Here is a 6,066-nt window from a genome sequence, read left to right as displayed (position 1 = left end):
GCTAAGAGTCTGTTGGAATTATGTTAGCAGTTACTGCATTATTTATGAAATCTTGTAGATAGGATGTCAAAACATTGTTTCCTCGACGATTTTCTTGAGGAAAGGTTGTATGTGATACAACCAGAAGGTTTTGTCAATCCTGAAAGATGCTAACAAGTATGCAAAGCTCCAGCAATCCTTCTAAGGACTGGAGTAAGCATCTCGGAGTTGGAATGTACGCTTTGATGATATGATCAAATATTTTGGGTTTATACGAAGTTTATGAGAAACTTGTATTTCCAAAGAAGTGAGTGGGAGCACTATAGAATTTTTGATGAGTACATGTTGTTAACATATTGTTGATCAGAAATGATGTAGAATTTCTGGAAAGCATACAGGGTTATTTGAAAAGTGTTTTTCAATGGAAAACCTAGATTAAGCTACTTGAACATTGAGCATCAAGATCTATAAGGACAGATCAAAAACGCTTAATAGTACTTTCAAATGAATACATACCGTGACAAGATTTTGAAGGAGTTCAAAATAGATCAACAAAGAAGGAGTTCTTGGCTGTGTTACAAGGTGTGAGTATTGAGTAAGACTCGAGACCTGACCACGGCAGAAGAAAGAGAAAGGACGAAGGTCATCCCCTATGCTTTAGACGTAGGCTCTACAGTATGCTATGTTGTGTACCGCACCTAAAGTGTGCCTTGCCATGAGTCAGTCAAGGGGTACAAGAGTGATCCAGGAATGGATCACATGACAGAGGTCGAACTTATCCTTAGTAACTAGTGGACTAAGGAATTTTCTAGATTACGGAGGTGGTAAAAGAGTTCGTCGTAAAGGGTTACGTCGATGCAAACTTTGACACTAATCCGGATGACTCTGAGTAGTAAACCGGATTCGTATAGTAGAGCAGTTATTTGGAATAGCTCGAAGTAGCGCGTGGTAGCTGCATCTACAAGATGAAATAGAGATTTGTAAAGCACACATGGATCTGAAAGGTTCAGACCCATTGACTAATAAACCTCTCTCACAAGCGAGATATGAACAAACCCCATGGGTGTTGGATTCATTACAATCACACAGTGATGTGAACTAGATTATTGACTCTAGTGCAAGTGGGAGACTGTTGGAAATATGCCCTAGAGGCAATAATAAAATGGTTATTGTTGTATTTCCTTGTTCATGATAATTGTCTATTGTTCATGCTATAATTGTATTAACCGGAAACCATAATACATGTGTGAATACATAGACCACAACATGTCCCTAGTAAGCCTCTAGTTGACTAGCTCATTGATAAATAGATGGTCATGGTTTCTTGACCATGGACATTGGATGTCATTGATAACGGGATCACATCATTAGGAGAATGATGTGATGGACAAGACCCAATCTTAAGCGTAGCACAAGATCGTGTAGTTCGTTTGCTAAAGCTTTTCTAATGTCAAGTATCATTTCCTTAGACTATGAGATTGTGCAACTCCCGGATACCGTAGGAATGCTTTGGGTGTACCAAATGTCACAACGTAACTGGGTGGCTATAAAGGTGCACCACAGGTATCTCCGAAAGTGTCTGTTGGGTTGGCACGAATCGATACTGGGGTTTGTCACTCCGTATGACGGAGAGGTATCTCTGGGCCCACTCGGTAATGCTTCATCATAATGAGCTCAATGTGACTAAGGAGTTAGCCACATGATCATGCGTTACGAAACAAGTAAAGAGACTTGCCGGTAACGAGATTGAACGAGGTATGGGGATACCGACGATCAAATCTCGGCCAAGTAACATACCGATAGAAAAAGAGAATTGTATACGGGATTGATTGAACCCCCGACATCGTGGTTCATCTGATGAGATCATCGTGGAACATGTGGGAGACAATATGGGTATCCAGATCCCGCTATTGGTTATTATCCGGAGAGATGTCTCAGTCATGTCTGCATGGTTCCCGAACCCGTAGGGTCTACACACTTAAGGTTCGGTGACGCTAGAGTTGTTATGGGAAATAGTATGTGGTTACCAAAGGTTGTTCGGAGTCCCAGATGAGATCCCAGACGTGACGAGGAGTTCTGAAATGGTCCGGAGGTGAAGATCGATATATTGGACGAAGGGTATTGGAGTCTATAATTGTTCCGGGGGTATCGGATGACGACCAGCATGTCCGAAAGTGGTTTCGGAGGCCCCAACAGGTGTTGGGGGGCCTTATGGGCCAAGGGGAAGGGGCACACCAGCCCACTAAGGCTTTGTTCGGTTAATCCCAACCCCAGGTGGATTGGAGGGGATTTGCAGGGATTTTGGCTTGCAGGGGATTAATTCCCCCTCAATCCCCTTCAAATCCACCTCAACCGAACAAGCCCTAAGGGGCTGTGCGCCCCTCCCACCCCATCTCACGTAACCAGGAGAGGTGGGGGCGCCTCCCCTAGGGCAGCCTCCCCTCCTGGCTTGGGGGGCAAGTCTCCTAGGGGTGGGGGCGCCCAAAACCCATCTAGGGTTCCCTCCCTGGCCGCCGCACCTCCCCTAGATGGGATCTGAAGGGGCCGGCCCCCTCTCCCCTTCTCCTATAAATAGTGGGGGTGGGAGGGCTGCCAGAAGACCGAGACCCTTCCCCTGGCGCAGCCCCTCCCCCTCTTCTACACCTCATCCTCCTCCGTAGCGCTTGGCGAAGCCCTGCCGGAGAACCACGAGCTCCATCACCACCACGCTGTCGTGCTGTCAGAGTTATCCCTCAACTTCTCCTCTCCCCTTGCTGGATCAAGAAGGAGGAGACGTCCCCGGGCTGTACATGTGTTGAACGCGGAGGCGCCGTTGTTCGGCGCTTAGATCGGAATCGACCGCGATCTGAATCGCTGCGTGTACGACTCCACCAACCACGTTCTTGTAACGCTTCCGCTTAGCAATCTTCAAGGGTATGAAGATGCACTCCCTCTCTCTCATTGCTAGTATCTCCTAGATTGATCTTGGTGACACGTAGGATTTTTTTTTGAATTATTGCTACGTTCCCCAACACTAATCACCCCACCCCCCCTCTAGACATACTTTCGATCCTACAGGAAGTTATTGTCATTGCCACCAACCCCCGTCGAGTATTATTGAGACATGCTTTGAGGCAAAACTGCAAACCGTCGGCAGACCATGTACCAAAACCGCTTCCTAACCATGATTGTGACGATCTCAAGAGCTAGTTTACACAACATGGATGCACACATCCAAATTATCACAAGAAGAAAAGAATAGCAACCAATAGAACAACCGCAACAAACATCACCAACATCCATCAATGATAAAAACCTAGGTGACATGATAGGTGCTTCAACAACGACACCTCCGAGAAGCACACGACGTACGAGCGCCACTGTCGCTGGACCAACACAGAGGCGAGATCATGATTTTTCACCACATAGAGGAGTTCGAGCAAACTCCATGCAATGCCTTCAACAAAGGAACACCGCGTGAACAACGCCAGTGCTAGGTTCAACCAACAAAGGACGAGCCTGGAGTTTTCACCTTGGAACTTGAAACTCTACACTCAAGGAGCACCACCTCGCCGACATCATCATGTGCGCCCACCCCATCTGATGCATACATCCGCGCAGACAGTCCTGGCATGGACTTAGCCATGCAACTAGAACCATGCTGCTTTCTCTCTTCCCGAGAAAGAAAGAAAGGCTCCATGTGTTTAGGGTTTACCCGCCTCCCGCCGGTGCCACCGCCGATCTGGCTCGTCTTCTGTGGCCTTAGGGCCATGGAGGTGCCTGGACCTTGTTGGAGAGAGAGCTCATGCTTTATTTCAGGTATTTTTTAGTCTGTTTAGGGTTTGTGTCATGCCCAGGAAGGCGAGGCGGCGGATGCTCCCTGAAGATGGAACAAGGTTCTCCTCGCCTAGCCCTGTCCCGATGGTCCATCTCGTGTTGTTGGAGGGCATGTGGAGGTGTGTCTCTGGCGGATCTTACGGGATTCGGTTGGTGTTTGTCTTTGGTGGATCTACGTGGATCTGAGCATTGTTCGTCTGCGTTCATGTGTCTACAGATTAGATCCTTTCGATCTACATTTCTCTTCATCGATGACGGTTGCTGTTCTGGTGCGTTGGCCCTTTGGGGCCTTAGCACGACGACTCTCCGACTGCCTACTACAACAAGATTTGACCAAATCGGGTGAGGGAGGGCGATGACGGCGGCGCACCTTCGACTTGTTCAAGTGCTTGTAGTCGTTGTCAGGTGGTCTATGGACATGAATCTAACTTTTGTTACTTCCCATGTTCTTTGTACTGCTATGATGTTTGATGAATAGATCAAAAAAAATTCCTGCAAAAAACTAGAACCATGCCCACACAACATATGTTGTTAAGCAGCGCCTAGGGAAACATTCCATCGGCAGTGATCACATGACATCGAGAGTCCAGACTGCCCATGCATCCTTTAGGCCAGTCATACTAGACACCTCGGATGAAGGGCAGAAGTGGAACACACACATCAAGTCGGGTTTTTTTTAGAGCTTTGCTACATCAACAAATAATTACAGGCTGGGAAGTGTTACAGGGTGATTAGACAGTTTTTAATTGGTGGTTAGGGGCGGACACGGGCTCACCCACCTAAAAATCAGGGGGGCATGTTTAGGTAGTTTAGAAGAAGATCGTAATTGCCTGTAAGACCCTGTATGTCTAGCATTTTTGTTTTGTTTTGAACGATTGTCAAGCAGAAGTTGAGTCATCAAACACATGTTGTTAAGCAGAATTCTTTTCCTCGCCCACATTAACTTTGATTTTATATGACTTTGTTAGTTGTTAGCGTGTTTTTGTGTGTGTTGATGTTGGCTATGTGCATCGTAACTTTGCAGAGATCATGTGTGTTCTCACGTGTTTATTAGACGCCACCTTGGCCAGGTCGAACACTCCAAGTCCCACCGCGGAGCAGAGTAACATGTGCGTACAATACTCCCACTGGAGCCAAAACATGACCAGACGAAACATGGGGAGGCAACGACATAGGAAAGCTCACATCGCATGGCAAGCAATAGACCAGACAGATTAAGAAGGATTTTCGTTCATTTAAGCTTGATATACTACTAGTAAACTGCACCAGAACCACTGACCACGACGACGACGACGACGACCACCACCACTCTTAGTAGTACCGTTGAAACAGCAGCAACCACATGTAACCTCGTACATGCACGTTATTCATCAAACCTTTAACAGAGCGATCGAAGCAAAGGTGCGATCTTGCCGTGCGTGCCGCCGCCCGCGCCCTACGGCGGGCAACACGCCCACCCATATATGGGGCAAGTGCGGCAGTTGCAGTTTCTGTAGCCGCACCACAGGAGCCGGCGTGCCCCGCCGCCCGCCGCCGCTATCTACGTGGCCATCAGCAGGACCACGAGGAGCATCACGCAGGAGACGGACATCTTGTTCCTCAGAAGTGCTGCCGCGCCGCCGACGGTGGCCATCGCTTCAGCTGGCTACAATCAAGAGAGAACGAGAGATATACACCGTCACTGATGGTATAAAGATGTGACTGACGGATTACCCCTCGAGAAATGCTAGGAGTAGAACATCTTACGTGGTGAGTGTGAGACGAAGTACTCTGCTGGTGGGTGTAAGGAGGAGGAGGTAAGAGCTGGTATTTATAGGAGAGAAGATCGCTGGAGCGGAAGCCAGTGGCTGGGATACAACAACCAAGCCGGACGCCATTGTTGAACTGAGCACCGCCCCAACGGAATGCGTACAGAGATGCAGTGTACGTATTTGTAACCAACCAGTGAGCAAGCGGTTCAGTCGCCGACAAACTTTTCATGGGTATATTCAACTCCGGCTGCTCATCTTTGCGAAAGAGAACGGCAAGCTCATCTTTTCTTCAAATGTCAGTACTCCACCAGAGTTTGGAAGCATGCTGAACTGAAGGATTGCATCGGCTTCGTGGACGTAGAAGGGTGCTCCGCGCAGGTCTATCTCGTCTCTCGATGATTATCTCGTGGGAGGCATCCAACGAAAGATATACAGGACGGTTTTTTCTGTCGTCAAGATCAAGGCCGAGGCCGGCTTTCGGTCCACTGCCCGGGGTTTGATGTCGGCGACGATGGCGCCC

At 48.0% G+C, this 6,066-nt stretch overlaps 1 long non-coding RNA gene across 1 annotated transcript; it reads right to left on the bottom strand.

The window, feature by feature from the left end:
* Positions 1–5,007: 5,007 nt before the first annotated feature.
* LOC119315164 lies at positions 5,008–5,577 on the bottom strand. The gene is made up of 2 exons (XR_005152603.1): positions 5,542–5,577; positions 5,008–5,440 (listed from the first exon to the last, which is right to left on the bottom strand). It is a non-coding gene; the product is annotated as an uncharacterized LOC119315164 (long non-coding RNA).
* Positions 5,578–6,066: the final 489 nt, after the last annotated feature.

Source organism: Triticum dicoccoides, chromosome 6A (genome assembly GCF_002162155.2).
Source record: "Triticum dicoccoides isolate Atlit2015 ecotype Zavitan chromosome 6A, WEW_v2.0, whole genome shotgun sequence".
Taxonomy (NCBI): domain Eukaryota; kingdom Viridiplantae; phylum Streptophyta; class Magnoliopsida; order Poales; family Poaceae; genus Triticum; species Triticum dicoccoides.
The sequence above is the reverse complement of the archived record's forward strand: the minus strand, read 5'-3'. Positions and strand labels throughout refer to the sequence as shown.